The 19,528-nt window shown below is 40.8% G+C and overlaps 1 pseudogene; it reads left to right on the top strand.

The window, feature by feature from the left end:
• The first annotated feature begins 4,391 nt into the window (after positions 1 to 4,391).
• LOC126089566 (5S ribosomal RNA) lies at positions 4,392 to 4,509 on the top strand (annotated as a pseudogene).
• The last annotated feature ends 15,019 nt before the right edge of the window (positions 4,510 to 19,528 follow it).

Here is a 19,528-nt window from a genome sequence, read left to right as displayed (position 1 = left end):
GAAGTCTAAGGTTGTTTATTACTAGTTCACAGGAAGTGCAGGTGTGTGTGTGTGTGTTGCGGTCGAGAGCATTTCAACTTGTTAATTATACGCTGCGAGCATGATTAATTGTATTAGTCCTAAGGTGTTTTGCTTAAACTACGCCATGAACGCAAGCGCTGAAAATTAATCCTGCTACGCGTTCTCTAGTTCTCTAGTTGTTTGTGCTATTGTATAAGACTTTATTAACATGTATGTCTAGATAGTTGGTGGAGCATTGCGGGCAGCTTGTATGGGAGCTATCTGGAGACAACGGTAGTGGTATTGTATCGCATGTTAATCGGGGACCTAGAAACGATGGAGAGGCTCCGTCCCTGCCGCAGCCGCAGCGGTTCACAGCCCCACGACGACTACCGCAGTCCACTTCACCCCTCCGCCGCCCCACACAGAACCCAGGGTTATTGTGCGGTTCGGCCCCCAGTGGACCCCCCAGGGAACGTCTCACACTAGACGAGTGTAACCCCTATGTTTGCATGGTTGAGTAATGGTGGCGTACGCGTACGTGGAGAACTTGTTTGCGCAGCGATCGCCGACATAGTGTAACTGAGGCAGAATGAGGGGAACCAGCCCGCATTCTCCGAGGCAGATGGAAAACCGCCTAAAAACCATCCACAGACTGGCCGGCCCCCCGGACCTCGACACAAACCGGCCAAGCGGATTCATGCCGGGGACCAGGCGCTCCTTCCCAGTCTGGAAACGGTAGCAGTACTCCAGCGTGTAGTTGTGTGTTACGGTATTACTTAAATCTAGGAGTTGCTTTTGTATCTTGTATCTTATTATTGAAGTTGTCTCAGGTATTATTACCGGTAGTGGCCGAGGAACAGACAATTGATAATGTTGTTGTTTCCTGGTTGTGTTTGTTTCAACAAAGGTTGGATTTCAAATCTTGCAAGACATTTTGGTGTACCGATTGTGTGGAGCTCTGTTTAAGGATCTTGATGCTTGACAGAAATATTTTGTTCCGTTGAAGGTGTATTTCTGTTCTGTTATCAGATGTATTTTGATGTCAAATAAAACAACTGTTAAATATAACGCCGGCTCTGCGTAACCCTCAGCCCGAATCCATCTAAACCCTACACTATGCTATGTAAACGTGTAATTGAAATAAATCAATAGTGCTGCATAAAAGTGGCAGAAAATATAAATATTGGTAAGAAATAATCGTGTGGCAATGCTGGCCGTGAGGCCTCTTCCGCAGGAGTTCGGCCGCCGAGTTGCAAGTCTTATTTCAGGTGACGCCACATGGGGCGACGTGCGGGTCGATGATGATGATGATGATGATAAAAGGATAATGAGAGCAACACCCAGTCCACCAGCGAAGAAAAGCATCAAACCGGCCGGGAATCGAACCCCGGCCAGCTGCGTAGTAGGGAAACTTTTTTTTTTACGTCTCTTCATTTTTTTTCGGTATTGTTTGTTGCGTCTGATCTGGTGGTCTCGGTGGACGTTCCTGGCCATCCGTTCACGTTGATCGTTGTTTTCTTTACTCAGTTTTTTTTTTATTACAGAGGGCAACGAGCCCTCCCATCGAACACGCTGAAAAACCACGCCGACTCTCGGCTAAACAGACGGCCTATTGGTAAGAAGACTCGTCCAACTAAAACGACAGGAAATTGAGAGAAGGCAAATGAGCTATTTCCATCCCATTTTAAATTTTCCCCGCCATATTCACGTAGCACAATTGGCCATTATCATTCTCCTGTGTTTTACCTTCATGTACTTTCCCATAAAAATTTTAATTTGCCAACATTTCCCAATTAGTAATCGATCTATTTCAATGTTATCTTGGATTTTGACATGGCACAAGTATACTATTTCCGCGATCTTAGGTTACTCCCATCAAATTTACACACAGCTGCAGAGTAAATGTTATTGTCGTCATCAACGTGAAAATCAAAACTGGTGCTAGAAAGCTCACTCAACATCACGACCATTCGCAGAATAATACAGCTGTGTACACACTGTTGGTATTTACGTGAGACCATGTGAGGTAGCACAGAAAACCAATAGAACACTCGCTTTTACTTGCCTAAAGTCCCAGAACTGAAATTACCAGTACAGATTTCTTTTTTTTTTTAATTATGAATTTTTAAAATCCTAAGACTTTTATATGATTTTTAAACCACATTTCTAATTCTTGAAGTTTCTATGACTATGTCTGTTGACAGCAGTATTTTATCCCCATCTCTGAACTTCTGCACTCTCTCTCTCTCTCTCTCTCTCTGTTTGTGTGTGTGTGTCTGTCTGTCTCTCTCTCTCTCTCTCTCTCTCTCTCTCTCTGTGTGTGTGTGTGTGTGTGTGTGTGTGTGTAGACGAAACGAAATGACAATAACAAACTTTTTTCTGTTTTGAAGGTAACGAGAAGTTATTTAAGTTATTTGTAGTTGCCAGAATGAGATTTTCACTCTGCAGCGGAGTGTGCGCTGATATGAAACTTCCTGGAAGATTAAAACTGTGTGCCCGACCGAAACTCGAACTCGGAACCTTTGCCTTTCGCGGGCAAGTGCTCGCATCTGAGCTACCAAAGCACGACTCACGCCCGCTCCTCACAGCTTTACTTCTGCCAGTATCTCGTCTCCTACCTTCCAAACTTTACAGAAGCTCTCCTGCGAACCTCGCAGAACTAGCACTCCTGAAAGAGTTTCTTATTTGTTTCTTATTTGTAATTGGTTCCTTTACTTTGAGTTACGGTTTCCGTGCACAAAACTGAGGCACAAAGAAACATTTCGGAGTTCAAAACCTTCTGGCACCAACTTCTCACTTTCTATTACCAAATAATTATCCTAATTTCACTTGCTTTCTTCTTGATGTGCTTGTCAGTGAAGTCACTAGAAAAGACGTACTCACTAATACTGAACGAACGAGGGAATGGCTTCTGCTATACCTTTGTTGAAAGAATCAACCCTTACACTTTCCACCTGTGATTAGTAGGACTCAGTGGAAGCGAATGTCAGTAGCTTAGTCGTCTTTTGAGCGTAGGTGCGTGCCCAACGATTAGTAACATTAGTAGCTAACTCAGCCGAAATTCATTGCCCGTAATACAGCGAAGGATTCAGGGAGGATGCTACAGTTGCAGCCTATCGGGACGTCCCTCACGTTGAGTGAATCACCGAGTAGAACGCTACCTGTGGGAACACGGCTGGCAGCGAATTATCGTGGCGGAATTATCTGGCCTCTGTAATTCGGCCACCAATCAGGATTTACCAGCAGCCGGAAGCGGTGGGCGCTACCTCCGGAACGCCCTGCGGACGCATTAACACTGCTATCTGGGAGCCACGCATCCATCAGCGGTGCTGCTCGCCGGCGACCTGTTGGCAACACACTCCGCCGGCTGAAGCATGTCTGACTGTGCGAAATTACAATCCGTAAGCTGTCGTTATGCGGAATATTCGCTGTGTTTGCAAAGGCATGAACTCCTTTTGACCAACGTGTTCTGTTTTATAGCATCATATGTACTTCAAGAGCCATCTTTTTGTTAAAATTCAGTGTAACAGTCTCGATCGCAACAAATGCTTATTATGGTTGGCAACCGGTATCGGCCTATAATTTAGAAGATCTTCAGGCCGTTAGTACTTGTCGTCCGTGTCCTTGGCGATCTTGCACCACCCATCGCAACCAGCCGCCGTCATCGTACTTAGGGCCTGAAGATGGTCGAAATTATAGACCGAAACCGGTTGCCAGCCATAATAAGCATTTGTTGCGATCGCGACTGTTTTACTGAATTTTAATATTTTATACCGATCGCTTTTAAATCCCCGTCGAAAGAATGCTTTCTAAAATTTTGCCGGCCGCGGTGGCCGTGCGGTTCTGGCGCTGCAGTCCGGAACCGCGGGACTGCTACGGTCGCAGGTTCGAATCCTGCCTCGGGCATGGGTGTGTGTGATGTCCTTAGGTTAGTTAGGTTTAGGTAGTTCTAAGTCCTAGGGGACTTATGACCTAAGATGTTGAGTCCCATAGTGCTCAGAGCCATTTGAACCATTTGAACCATTCTAAAATTTTAATCTCTTCGTGTGTCACGAGAGACACTTTTCCCCTTACCTCTTCCTTTCGCTGATACAGGATATGACGTAGAATTGATCTAATTTTACCGTAATGGTCATTGTGCGAGATATTTTTTGGCAGCAGTCATGAGCGTCTGCAAAAATTTTTCCGAGAGGGGACAATACTCTAAAATTGCTGTTTTTTATGTTAACTGATTGGATCAGTTTGAGAACATGTCGTGCCTCAGGAACAAGAACTATACTAATGTTATCGAATCTGAAAGGACTGCTGAGTAATCTCTGTAATTTTAAGGTGGATTAATTCCATACCCAAAGCCGTAAATATATTCCATTAATACCATTATGATAGCAGGCAACGGCCTTGCCGCAGTTGATACACCGGTTCCCGTCAGATCACCGAAGTTCAGCGCTGTGGGGCGTGGCCGGGACTTGGATGGGTGACCATCCGGGCCGCCATGCGCTGTTGCCATTTTTCGGGGTGCACTCAGCCTCGTGATGCCAGTTGAGGAGGTACTCGACCGAATAGTAGCGGCTCGGTTGAAAGAAAACCATCATAACGACCGAGAGAACGGTGTGCTGGCCGCACGCCCCTCCTATCCGCATCCTCAGCTGAGGCTGACACGGCGGTCGTGTGGTCCCGATGGGCCACTTGTGGCCTGAAGACGGAGTGCTTTTATATTATTAATATGCAAGTAGATGAGAGGTTTTGTAAATTGCATACATGAAATAGTCATTCGATGAAATCCAGTGTATCCAACGATTTAGGGACAAAATATTTTATATTCACATTCCAATAATGTCAAGTTGAAACTGAAAATTAAAAACCTAAAATATAAAAAGTAGTAGAACGACTGAGAAAATCCCTCTGGATATCACGAAAAAATAGCCAGCAAAAGAACAGAAACAGAAAATAAATTTAAAAAGTAAACATTTGTCTATGCTGACTCCTTTGTTTACGAAACTTCATTATGATCATGTTAATAATTACATTATTTTCATATCTTGGAAATTTGGAAACTTGTGGTAAGTTATTATGGGACCAAACTGCTGAGGTCATCGGTCTCTAGGCTTCCACACTAACTTAAATTAATTTACGCTAAGGAAAACACACACAGTCATGCCCGAGGGCGGACTCGAATCTCCGACGGAGGAAGCCGCACGAACCATGGCAATGCGCCTCGGAAGGCGCGGCTACCCCGCGCGGCGCTTCGTACCTTCAATTTATTAATACTGACATAATTAAAGCTGATTTTTTACTTATTTGTGTCAAGTGTAATCCAGGGCCAGCATTTGACGAAATGAACTTGAGAAACCAGCGAAAACTACACTCGAATTGGACAGTAGGACAGATTCTTAACAACCTAGATAGAATCAAGACAGTATTAGTCTCCCTAGTTTGACACTTTATTGAGCTGAAATGCCATCTGAAATGCACAGTTCGTAAATATGGACATGGTAACGGGTAAAAATGGTAAAATTTCATTATTGTAGTCTACTACCATCATTTTAACTTAGCAGTGGCGTGAAGGGTTACGTAAAGTACTCCGCTGTCATTGTGGCTGGCTCCCAAACTATTAAGCAGAGGTAAGGACGACACCGAGGTTTTGCTTTGTCAAGAGTCGACGACTTTCCGCCACAGACCGGCCAATGGGAGGACCGAGCGCCGTCACGTGAGCTACGCAAGAAGGTCGGAGAGGTAGCGGCCACAACAGCGCGTCTCTCTCTTGCCTGCCAACTTCCTTACACTTTGGACGTGTCCACCAGACCTTCGTAATGAGGGCGAAATGCTCTTCCCGGACGGTGGGCCGTTCATTCTGTGGCCGTAGCCTGTTTCCTTAATAGTAGTTCTTGGGAACAAAACCCATGTTTCTGGATGCCTACCTGAGCTCATGATACCATCACGACCATGTACAACTCTATCACTGAATGACGCACTGTGCTACAACCCATAGAGAACGAGAAGATGCCAATTCATGGAGGAGTTATATTCACAATCGTGAAAGATCACAATGTTTTTCTGTAGAAGGTCAAATCAAACACCTTTCAGCCGTCTAATTTCCGAATTTTATTTGGCTTAAAGTTTGGCCGATTTACTACATCTACATATATACTCCGCTAGCCACCAAGCGGTGTGTGGCGGAGGGCACCACTCGCGCCATATTCCCCCCCCTCCCCCCCCCCCCCCCTTTCTGTCAACTGGCGAATTGCGCGACGGAAAAACGACTGTCTGAAGGCCTCAGTACGAGCTCTAATTTCCCTTATCTTTGAATGGTGATCAATGCGCGATTTGAAAGTTGCTGGTAATAATATATCCTCTACATCCTCGGCTAAGATCGGATTTTGGAATTTAGTGAGCAGCCCCTTCCGTTTAGCGCGTCCTCTATCTGCAAGTGTGTCCCACTTCAAACTTTCTATGAGATTTGTAACGCTCTCGCGATGGCTAAATGTACGAGTCACGAATCTTGCCGCTCTTCTTTGGACCTTCTCAATCTCTTTAATCAGAACCAACTTATAAGGGTCCCACACAGACGAACAATACTCAAAGACTGGACGAACTATCGTAAGCAATTTCCTTTCTTGAAGAACTGCATCACTTCAGGATTCTACCAATAAACCGCAATCTAGAGTTCGCCTTACCCGTTACTTAACTACGCGGTCTTCAGGTCCCCGACCGACGTGTAGGAAGCTTCCAACTTCGGTTTCGGTCAAAATAGGGGCAAGCATTCAAATACTGGTATCTACAGATTTCTGCTTGATACAGCGATCACTTCAACCATCATCTGCCTCCACGTCGGTCAGGGGCCTGAAGATGGCGTGGTAAATCGGCGGAACTGGTAGCCAAATAAAACAACGGTTCGGAAATTAGACGACTGAAAGATTTTTGATTTGACATCCTGTAACGAACAGCCAAGTCCCGCAACTATCTCTGAAAAGGTGGACATGCAGAGACTTGATATTTTTCTGTCTCTTCGAGTACAGAAAATCATGTTGCTTCTTTTCCAGTGACGCATTTTGTCCTACAGATGGCCGGATCTACATTACAGCATAGCACAGTTTTCTGATATTATGACAACTACGTTAGAGATGGATCAGCAATTCAGTCGCAAAATATGGGCAAAGGGCCGTTAAGAAAAACTGTGTTAGATAAACCTTGTATAACTTACACCTGAATGGATGAAGGGGACATTGAAGACATCTTTTACAGCATCACCTCGGATTTTTTAAGAACGAGGAAATGAAAGTAGTTCCGTGTTTTTGAAAGAATCACTCTCGGTATTTACTTCACCTGATCTAGTGAAGTAATAGAAAACCTAGATCTTGTTGGTTTGACGGTCAACAGACTAGCCGGAGATAATGTCATTATTCCTCATTTTGTTATTCTATCAAATACACCTCATAAACACTGTTCTACGTCGCTCAATAAAGTTACTTCTGCAGTGGATAGAGATTTAAAAACTATAGGAACATAGAGATGAAAAAGACAGGTACTAGTGTAAGTAGGCTGTTTATGTTTTCTTTATGTAAGTTTGATGTTTATGTTTTCTTATTGGCAACGTTACGTAGCGCTCTCTGTATGAAAATCACTGGCTGTGCTGTGTGCAGTATGTGGCTAGTTTGCATTGTTGCCTGCCATTGTTGTCATGAACTGCTATAGCTGGATGTGAACAGCAGATTGCGTTGGGCAGTTGGAGGTGAGCCGCCAGCAGTGGTGGATGTGGGGAGAGAGATGGCGGAGTTTTGATAATCTGTAAGACTGAATGTCAATTATGAATATTAAGGTAAATACATTGTTTGTTCTCTATTAATATCTTTCATTTGATAACTATCCCTATCAGTAGTTAGTACCTTCAGTAGTTTGAATCTTTTATTTAGCTGGCAGTAGTGGCGCTCGCTGTTTTGCAGTAGCTTGAGTAGCGAAGATTTTTGTGAGGTAAGTGATTTGTGAAAGGTATAGTTTAATGTTTGTCAGGGCCATTCTTTTGCAGGGATTTTTGATAGTCAGATTGCGTTGCGCTAATTATTGTGTGCCAGGTTAAGCACAGTCTTGTATAATTGTTCTAAGTGGACGTTTCACATGTATAATTGTTCAAAGGGGACGTTTCATATGTCGACCCTTAGCCTAGGATACCTCACTGGAATCTTCTGATTTTTTCTTGTAGTTTGTGTATTTAGTGTAGCTTTTGTTTATTGCTAGTGCGTAATTGTAGAGAGAATCTCCTTTGTAGTTGCAGTCTTTCATTGTTGTACAGTAAAACAGTTGTGGCATGCATGTAGATTTGCACCAAGTATTTCGCAGCTGCAATTAACTAGATATTATTTTCAGTGCTATGTTAATGTGTTCTCTTATTTTTGCTCTTCAAATTGTGCTTTTGTGCGTTATCGTGTGAAATATTGTCTCAATAATGGCGTGTGAAAAACGTAACACTCGGCTCCAAAGTAAACTAAGAAACGACAGTGAAGACGAAAGCAATGTGTTAGCGCCACTGTGTAATGAGTTAACTAATGTTCAAAGTAGTAATTTGGTAACTGTGCATAGGGAAATGGAGCGGGCGTCAAACAATGGCGTAGACAGTCAAACAGGTAGTGAACAGGGAAGCATTATCGATCGATCGGTCGGCAACAGCTCGCCTCAGGAATCCGAAATGATAGGACACAATTTTGCAAATACTGTAGATTCAGGTTTTGCGTCCTCACCGGTTTCTCAAATGAGTCAAGACACATTTTCTGCTTGTCAAAATGTGAATGCTGCCGGTGAAAACGCACTGCCAAAGAGCATAGAGAAACAGATTCCAGACACTAATACATTATTATTGCAATTAATGCAAAAAATGGAACAAAATCAGAAACAAACACAGCAACAGTTAGATACAATGGGACAAAATCTGCAAAAGTTAGACACAGTGGAACAAAATCAGAGACAAACACAGCAAAAGCTTCAAAAGTTAGACTCATTGTAACAAACGCTTGAACAAACACGTGAAGATTTAACTACTGAGTTACATAAAATCGAATCGAAATGTCAAAAAGTCTGTAATGACGTAAAAACACAAATTTGTGAGCATTTCCAACCTATTTTTTCGCTGCATGAAAATGCATTACAGAATCACGAAGCAGCCATAAAAGAGCTGCAAACCATTGTTCATGAAAATCATGAGACCTTGTGGGCTAAAATTGACTCAGTTGCATCTACCGATTCGGTAACGCAACTTGCAAAAACTCAGGAAAACTTAAAGGACACAGTAGAAAGACACATGGAGGAAATTAGTTCATTATCAGAGAAAGTAGCCGAACTTTCGGATCAGGTCACTAATTTATCTACAAAGGTAGATGATGATCTGAATGACACAAGACCCGTAGCCTTCATTGACACAGAAGAGTATGAACAAATAAGAAAATTCAAACAAAATCAGAATCAAATTAATACGCAATACAAAAGAGAAATGCGGGAAGTACAAGATCAGCTGACACAGGTAATACAAGAATTACGTATTTCAGAGGACACTCGCGCCCCAATAAGGGAAGAGGGACATAGAAATATGGAACAGCCACAAAATAATAACACAGGGCATTTCGGTAATTATGAAAGAAATTGGCAAGGTACACCGAATTTTGAGATGGAACCGCCGACACGACGTAGCAATGACCGACATGCTACTCGCCGACACGATGATTTTGACTATAAGCTGTTCATTACTACACGTAAATTCAAAACATTTAAGAATTCTGGCAACGACATTCATCCACAAGCATGGCTCCATCAATTCTCTCATTGTTTCCCTCCCAACTGGTCATTGGAGCACAGATTAGAATTTATGTGTGGCTACTTGGAGAATGAACCAGCTGTAAGAATGCGATCGGTCATTCACGATTGCCACAGTGAAGGAGAATTTTACCATGCGTTCCTCTCAGCATATTGGTCTCAAGCCACACAAGACCGCGTAAAACATAGCATCATGATGATGAAACACTTTGAACAATCTGAATTTTCCAGTCTTGTCAAATATTTTGAAGACATGTTGCACAAGAATCAATACCTGTCAAACCCATACAGCCCCTCAGAACTCATCCGCATTTGCTTAATCAAACTGCCTGAACATTTACGACATATTATTTTAGCAGGACGTTGCAAAGACGACATTGAAGCTTTTCAGGGATTGTTACAAGAACTGGAAATTGACACAGACAGTCGCAGGATGCGAAAACAGGAAAACAATCACTACAGGTCACATCCGTCTCAATTCCGTGACGACAGAAACAATAAATGGCCACGACAAACCTATTCTTACAACGTAAATCGTGACCAAAACAGACACCACCCATATGATAACCACTGGCAGAGTAATAGTTACAGGGAAAGATCACCTTTCCGCGGTAATGACTATCACAGAGACAATCAGAGAAACAGACAATATGGGAACCAAAATAACTATTATCAAGGGAGACAGAATAACTTTAGACGCAACGGTCCAGCACGCAGTTACGACTCAGGCAGAAATTCTCCACCACATGACCGACAAGAAAGAAACTATCGAACCTACCGACATGACGACAGACGATATGATCGTAACGACAGACCTGAATTGCATCAGAACTGGCGAGATTTAAACAGAGCTGGGCCCTCTCGGCAAGGCGAATTTGTGGAAGTTAGGCCTCCAAATCCCAATAACGACGCGCGCCAACAAAGAGACAATAGGCGATGACTCACACCACTGGCAGCCACAAGACGTACTTATGAAACTGATGACGCAGCTGCCGTAGCTAGTAATTACGTAAAAATGGAAGACATTAGGGACATCTTACTCCAGGAACACGACGTAACACGTAACAACATTGCATATCCTGTGATTCACATTACTGTAAATGACGTAAAATTTACGGCAGTACTTGACTCTGGCAGTCCCATTTCAGTAATTAGCGAAACAGCTTTTAGCAAATGCAACAAAGCGAACGATTGCCCCACACTTCCGTTACGTAAGATTAAATTACAAGGTGCAATCTTTGGAAAAAGTGTAGATGTACGCCAACAAACCAATTTAGAATACTTTTGTCAAAGCCACAGCTTCTCTATGAACTTCCTTATTGTTCCATTATTGTCGACGGAAATTATACTGGGAGTAGACTTTTTGAATGAATATAAAGCAATCTTAAGCTTTCACGATGCTGAAATAAGTTTAGAGAAAGAAGGTAAGTCAATAGCTTTGAAATTTGAAGACTGGCTCTCAAACCATGATGAGGAAATTAATCGGCTTTACCTTCTGTTAGATAACAGTTCGGAATTTTCTACGGAACTAGACACTAACAATCACTCTGCAAGTACTGACAGGGATGACATCGACGGCATATTTGAAATTAATGAGTTAATTCAGAATAAAATTCAGACAATTGAGAATTGTAATGACACTGATAGGCAGGACCTTTTTGAGATTTTACAAGCACATTCCACAGTTTTTACTCACAAAACAGGAACAATCAAGGGGTTTCAATACCAATTTCGTGTTCGTGAGCATACTAAATTTTGTGTTAGACCATACGTAATTCCAGCACATTATAGGGACCGTGTTAGAACAGAAATACAATCTATGCTTGACGAGGGCATTATTGAGCCTGCAGTAAGCTCATACAACAATCCGTTACATGTTGTTGAGAAGAAAAATGGATCGATCAGACTTGTCTTAGATTCGAGACAAATCAATACTATCATTATTCCTGAAACAGACAGGCCGCAGACGATGGAAGAACTTCTTCAAAATTTTAATGGTGTAAAAGTGTTGTCTTCCATTGATCTCAGATCCAGCTTTTATCAGATCGAACTTCATCCAGAATGCAGAAAATACACAGCTTTCCTTTGTTTCGGCGTTTGTTATCAGTTTCGGAAACTTCCTTTTGGTTTGAACATTTCTTCAGCAGCATTCATTCGTGGGTTAAATTCCATATTACCTGAGTTCTTAAAACGTCACATCACTTTATATGTGGACGATATTCTAATAGCAGAAGCTTCATGGGAACAACATAACCGCATCCTCAACAGTTTGTTACGTATTTTTGCAGAATCTGGAATTACAGTTAACTTGGAAAAGTCTGAATTCGGTAGGTCAAAGGTGAAGTTTTTAGGACATATTATTTCTTCTGAAGGCATTCAGCCGGATCCTGAAAAGTTAGAAGCAATCAGAGCCATTCCAGTTCCATCCACAAAAAGACAAGTCCGCAGTTTTCTAGGTCTCGTAAATTTTTACCGTCGTTTTCTGAATATGCAAATTCTAGTTACACCTAAACTTTGTTCTCTCACTGGAAAAAATACTATTTGGAACTGGGACGAACAAGCACAGTTGGAATTCAATTCTTTGAAAGAAGCGTTACTTCACGCGCCAATACTAGCTCATCCAGATCTGTCACAAGATTTCTGCCTTAGCACTGATTCTTCCAAAGTTGGTCTTGGTGCCCATTTATTTCAAGAAGCCATAGAAGATGACATTACTGTTCAGAAAACCATTGCTTTTGCTAGCCGAGTGCTAACAAAATCTGAAAAAAATTATTCCGTTACTGAATTAGAAGCTTTAGCTATCGTTTGGGCATTTAACAAATTCCGTTTCTTTCTTTCTGGTAAGCACGTAAAAGTATACAGTGATCATCGTGCATTACAATTTCTTATGTCTTCAAAATTAAATCATGATAGGTTAAAACGTTGGGCATTGTTTCTGCAAGAATTCCGCTTCACAATAGTCTACATTCCCGGCAAGGAGAACATTGTTGCGGACGCGCTGTCACGAGCACCGGCTGGGCTTGAGAAAAGTAACACAGAAGGCAACCTCGAGAAAAATTTCAGTATTCTTTACATTCAGAAAGTCGCCTTTGAAAACTTCATCACCACATCTTTAAAGGACATTGCTCATGAACAAGATAAAGATCCGATTTGGAAAGATATCAAAAGTAAATGGCATGAAAAGACACACACTCAGATTCGGCATTATTACCTGGTTAGAAACAACATACTCTTCAAACGCTGCACTGTTGATGACAAGCTATGGGTACTTTGCATTCCAGACGATTTTGTTAATAAGCTCATTTGGTACATTCATTTCAGCTACGCACATTTTGGTCCACGAAAATGTTATCATATTCTTCGAACGACTTGTTATTTTAACAATATGGAAAAGCGAATTCGAAGAGTCTTGTCTATTTGTAAACTTTGTCAAAAGGCGAAACCATCTACTATCTCACATCGTGCTCCGTTATTTCCTATTATTCCTTCTAAATTAAAAGAATTTGCTGCTGTTGATCTCTTGGGACCCCTTGTCAGAACATCGAATGGATTTTCGTACGTTCTAGTCGCTGTTGAACTTACTTCAAAATTTGTTTCTTTCACTCCGTTACGTAAAGCCACTGGACGGTCTGTATCCAACGCCTTTGTTAAAAATTTTTTACGTGAAGTTGGACACGTTAGTAAAGTCATTTCAGATAACGGACCGCAATTCAGATCTGCTGTTTGGTCACGCATGCTTCGGAATCATAGAATCAAACCTGTTTTTATTTCATTGTATTCACCACATTGTAACCCGTCTGAACGGATTATGAAAGAAATCAATAAGCTTTGCAGACTTTATTGTCACAGAAAGCATCAGCATTGGGACAGATATTTACACTTATTTCAAAATGTGCTGAATGAAATGCCTCATGATTCCACTGCTTTACCACCTACTCTTGTACTGAAGAATGAAGAACCTCCGAACAGAATCCGAGAGCTTGTACCTTTCCCGAATACACGTAAACTTCGACACAAAGACATAATTGATTTGGCTCTAAAAAATATAAAATCTGCAGCAGACAAAAGGAGAAAACTACACGGTAAAGCAAATGCAAAGAAATTATATATTGGTCAGAAAGTTCTCATTAAAGCTCATTCATTGTCACATAAGAAGAAACACTTGAGTCACAAATTCTTTCTAGTTTACAATGGACCTTACAGAATCCGACGTATACCACATGAGAATTGCGTTGAAGTTGAAACTCTGCGTACTAGGAAGAGTAAAGGTTTACACCACATTTCTCATGTAAAACCATTTATTGACAGATAATCTGCTTTTTAACTTAGTCTTTGCAATTGTCACTTCACGCTACTTGTACAATTTGTCCCACTGAGAAACTGTTAACATGCAACTATGTTTTTAAAGTTAACTAACCATCCAGTCAAGAACATAGGTAACTTAGACAAGTAATTGCGAATGCATTTTTTATTGCGAACAGACGACACAGTGTTGTTATTTATACATTCCTCCTTGTTAGTTGCACGATTACGTAACGAATATACGGCTTACATACTTAGAACATATACCAGCACTGCTAATGAAATTTTCATGCAACATTTTGGTTTGCTTGAGAGTGGATTCTGGATTTGAGGTGCTTTCTGTGAAATGCCAGATGACACAGTGGTTAGTTTATGTGACAGCTACACGATTTTATCACGACGCTGCTAATGCGTGACAATTTACAATGTTGCTTTTGCGGTGTATCTGTTTTATATCTGCACAGTTTTTTCTGAATTCTTCTACAAAGTGAGACATGTTTTAGTGGTGACTTTTGTGGTATAGCTACAAGGAAACAGCCTTTTCTGTAGCACAACAATACGTTACAGCACAGTACTTTCTTCATCACGGCAATAAGCGTAATAAGTATGATATCTGTACGCAAAGCATTTCACTTTGTTTATCATGAGGTAAGTACATTGACTTCTGCAGAACTTAGCTTTCGGAGGATAATAACTACGACACTTCCCAGAGATTATCTTACAGCAAGACGCATATTTAGCGCTACTGGACACGTATTTGAGTGATTAATTTTGTACTTAAAACATTTATTTTTAAAGATTTTGAATTACAAAGAAAGTTTTCCGTGATAAATTTCATTCCATTGCTGTAATCTGTAACACCTGAGGGTATAATTACAATAAACCTCAGGGGGGTACACGCCTACTTTGTGTACCATCGTTTGGCAAGCACAAGGAGCCCTAGCTAATATGGTATTTGCTTATACAACTTTACACATCGGTACCATATTTCTCTAACACATAAATTACACACCTATCTGATCATTTAACAGAGAAACAAACATCCTTTTACTACGTCAGTGACACATGTTTACGCAATTACAGAGTTGGATTACTTCACACTTAAGAAATTGTACTTTGTCTGTACCTTTTGCACTGTTCATATTTTTTTGGTACCATTGTGATACTATGAGAGCTTTGAATGATGTATTTTGGTATGAGATCATAATTTTTAAAGTACGTTTGAGGTAGATGACACTACTGAAATGAGCAGAGAATTTTCTTTAGGTTTTGAAATTATTGCAGGAAGCTACGACGTTTTTGACATTTGACTGAGGTGTTATGATCCTATTTTTACGACGACGATGTGTATTATGCTGTTGAGGTATGTTTATGTCAATAAAATTCTTGACCTGTGAAATGTTTTTATATGAGACTGTCACTGTAGCGGAAACTACTGTCGTAAATATTTCCGTAAGAAAGTTAAGTGACCACCTGCACATAATGTGACGTGGGCACCCAGGTGTGTCAGACACCTGGAGAACAAGCCTTTTCAGACGCTCAGGTAGAAAAGAAAGCCATTAGGGTGTGCCAGAGGCACAGGTGGAAGAGAAGGACAAAGAAAGGCCTATACCCCTGTTAATGACATTTCTTTGTAGAGGGCATCGCTAATGCGACACGCTCGTTACTTGAAAACATATGATTTTTGTAATGCGTTGTGGGCACACAGCTGTGTCAAACACCTGGAGAACAAGCCATTTGGGTGTGCCTTTCATCACTAATGCGACACCCACGTTACTTAAAAATTTATGATATTTACTGAAATGCCTAATAAAATGACAAGAAATATTTTTACATCTGCACACCTGATTATGACAAGAGTCTTTGTACGAGAGTTGAGAGCAATTAACTTATGAAATGAAATGTCACATGACTACTGAATGACATTTTTATGCTTTGGTTTGTGTAATTGCTTATTTCATTTGATATCTGGTTTCCAGCTGTGTTGCAGCATTGCTTTTATAAAATGAGATGCATTTGCTAATGTGAACTCTTTCTGTCAACAGATCTATTAAATGATAATTTTGTAATCCACATTCTTTAAAAAAGGAGCACTTGGAAAGGAAAGAACAATAAGAAGTAACTACTAACAGTAACACTTAATTTTCTTTTCAGGTACATGGTAATATTTTTTTTTACAATCAGTTGTTATGGTGCACCACTTTAATTACATAGACATTAAGATGTGAATATGCATTTCCCTTGTCTGCATTGTTGTTTCCTGTAATATTTTTTCTGCTTGAGCTATGTCATGTTTAGGTATAAGTTGCTGCTGTTTGTCAGGCATAGTGTTACTGAATTTGACTTTGTGTTACTCTTCTACGCTAGTTTTTCTTGTTTCCTGCATTGCCTTATATTAGTTGTAATATTGCACTTGCTTTGCTAATTTATGCTGCTTGCTTTGCCATTTCTATATTTTGTCATTGATGTTTGTGTTAATTATTTTTTTTTTGCTGCATTGCCTCGTCCCTTGGTATATATATCTGAGCTCAGTAGATTTAAGTTAGCTTAAGAGGGGGTAGACTATATAAGAAACTGACTATGGAGAATAGGTAAAGTATGCATTGCAAGGTTACATGAAAAAAGATTTGGGCCCAAATGAGTGTTGTACAATCAGAAATAATCATTTTGAAAGAAATATGAATAGAATACAGGAGGGAGGTATAGGTAGGATTTTCTTGGAAATAAATGATGAGGTAAGCAATATGTGAACATATAAATACAGAAAGCATGCTTGGATAGGATTTTTTTGGTGGAAACAAATGTTGAAATAAGACGAAAGATCTATCGAATGAAGTTGTGGGGTGGACTGCAGTACCAAATGTTACACTGAAAACAAACCCTGTCCTTTCCTTTTGTGTTATCCCACTATGTGTTTGGGTACCCGTGTGTATTTGTGTTTTTCCTGTCTTTATGTGTTTAGCTGATGAGAGCTATGTTGTAGAATTTTTCTAATACTCTGTTATTTTCTTTGTAAAGATGCTTAGACTTTATTTATTCTGTTTTGTTTTAATGCTCATGTGTGAAGTTGAATTTTTAAAAGTGATTCTGCTCTTTTATGTATGTACTCATGTCATCATTCCTGTAACACTGATGTATATGTTTATTTCTATTGTTTTGTAAAGCCTGCACTACAAATATTATCTGTATTGTTATGTTTTTAATGATGTATTTTGTATCTTTGTAATTGTATTCTTATGTTATATAATTGTAATTGACACCAGTTACTCAAATTAAGTAACTTGTAAGCATTCATTTCACTGCACACATTTCTGTTGGTCATAGTATATGGACAATATGTGAGAAGTAGGGACTGTTAGTGTTTGCACGTGTGTTAATAATTCAGCAAGGGACTGGATAACAGCATTGCTGGTTCTAAGGACAATTCCCAAAAACTTTGTGAATGCACAAGTGGTGGTTATGGACTTGCTCTATTATCCGCAAGACTCTTCAATGGTGATTGTGCACCTGCACAGTCACAACAGATGGCTGCTGGCCATCTCTACAAGGACTACAGTGGGTCTGCATCTCTGGTGGCCCATCAATACCATACTCTCTACCAGGACTGCAGTGGGTCTGCTCAGTGATGACCTACCTACCAATATTCGTCAGAACTTAGAATGACTCTGCTGTGGGTTTGCTCCATTGTGGCCCATTACCTGTCAGCATTTCAAGAGTCAGCACTGTCTTTCCGTTGGAAGGACAACACTACTTCTTCAAGACTGCATGGAAATCCACTACTTCTATGTGCAATTTCTTTTACTAATGAGACTTTGTGATAAACAAAAACTGTAATTACTATTATGATGAACAATCTGGACTGTCTTTATGGACTGTGAGAAAATTTTAGCTTTTGACCAACATTGTATCAATAAGTGTGTGTATTGGATATCTTTGTTAGGGTAATTATGAAAAATTTTATCAAATCATTATTGGCCACTGGCCAAAAACATTTGTAAAATTTTTTGTGGGGAGCATGGGGGCTATGTAAGTAGGCTGTTTATGTTTTCTTTATGTAAGTTTGATGTTTGTGTTTTCTTATTGGCAACGTTACGTAGCGCTCTCTGTATGAAAATCACTGGCTGTGCTGTGTGCAGTATGTGGCTAGTTTGCATTGTTGCCTGCCATTGTTGTCATGAATTGCTATAGCTGGATGTGAACAGCAGATTGCGTTGGGCAGTTGGAGGTGAGCCGCCAGCAGTGGTGGATGTGGGGAGAGAGATGGCGGAGTTTTGATAATCTGTAAGACTGAATGTCAATTATGAATATTAAGGTAAATACATTGTTTGTTCTCTATTAATATCTTTCATTTGATAACTATCCCTATCAGTAGTTAGTACCTTCAGTAGTTTGAATCTTTTATTTAGCTGGCAGTAGTGGCGCTCGCTGTTTTGCAGTAGCTTGAGTAGCGAAGATTTTTGTGAGGTAAGTGATTTGTGAAAGGTATAGTTTAATGTTTGTCAGGGCCATTCTTTTGCAGGGATTTTTGATAGTCAGATTGCGTTGCGCTAATTATTGTGTGCCAGGTTAAGCACAGTCTTGTATAATTGTTCTAAGTGGACGTTTCACATGTATAATTGTTCAAAGGGGACGTTTCACTAGATTCAAAACACAGGATTATTTAAAAAGTCGCGTACGAAGCGACGGAGCTGATACGAGAGTCGAAACAAAAGAATCTGTGAATAAGAAGCTATGGTTTTTAAAATAATCATGCGCCAGTGAAAGCTTTGAAATGTCATGAGCAAGAAGGAGAATCACTACACACGCCTAATAAGTGCAGGACCTGTGTAGGACGCATGAACGTCGTCAGATGTGAGTACAATTCGACGTAGCACCTGCACATTTTTCTGTGGAAGTACGTCACCTACTTCGTGTCACATATCCCAGGCGTTTGATCAGGAAGGGAGGTCCAATCGCATGGACACCTCGCACCCTGATCTGACACCTTCCTTTTCGTGGCATACGTGACGTCAGTTCGCGACGAAAAAACACCTCTTGCCACGATAATTGCAGCGTCTGATGACGTTCATGCGATGCCTTGCGTACTTAGCAGAATGCGCCAGAATCCTCTACGAAGATGTTATGCCTGTATTGAATGCGATGGTAACCATTTTGAACACCTCCTGTAATCTACATCATTGCTGATAAACGTTGCATTATGGTCAAAATGGCTCTGAGCACTATGGGACTTAACTTCTGAGGTCATCAGTCCCCTAGAACTTAGAACTACTTAAACCTAACTAACCTAAGGACATCACACACATCCATGCCCGAGGCAGGATTCGAACCTGCAATCGTAGCGGTCGCGCGGTTCCAGACTGAAGCGCCTAGAACCGCTTGGCCACTCCGGTCGGCCGTTGCATTATGCGCAACCTTTTGGATCACC

The sequence above is a fragment of the Schistocerca cancellata genome, chromosome 6 (assembly GCF_023864275.1).
Source record: "Schistocerca cancellata isolate TAMUIC-IGC-003103 chromosome 6, iqSchCanc2.1, whole genome shotgun sequence".
Classification (NCBI taxonomy): domain Eukaryota; kingdom Metazoa; phylum Arthropoda; class Insecta; order Orthoptera; family Acrididae; genus Schistocerca; species Schistocerca cancellata.
This window is presented reverse-complemented; position numbering and strand designations above follow the sequence as displayed.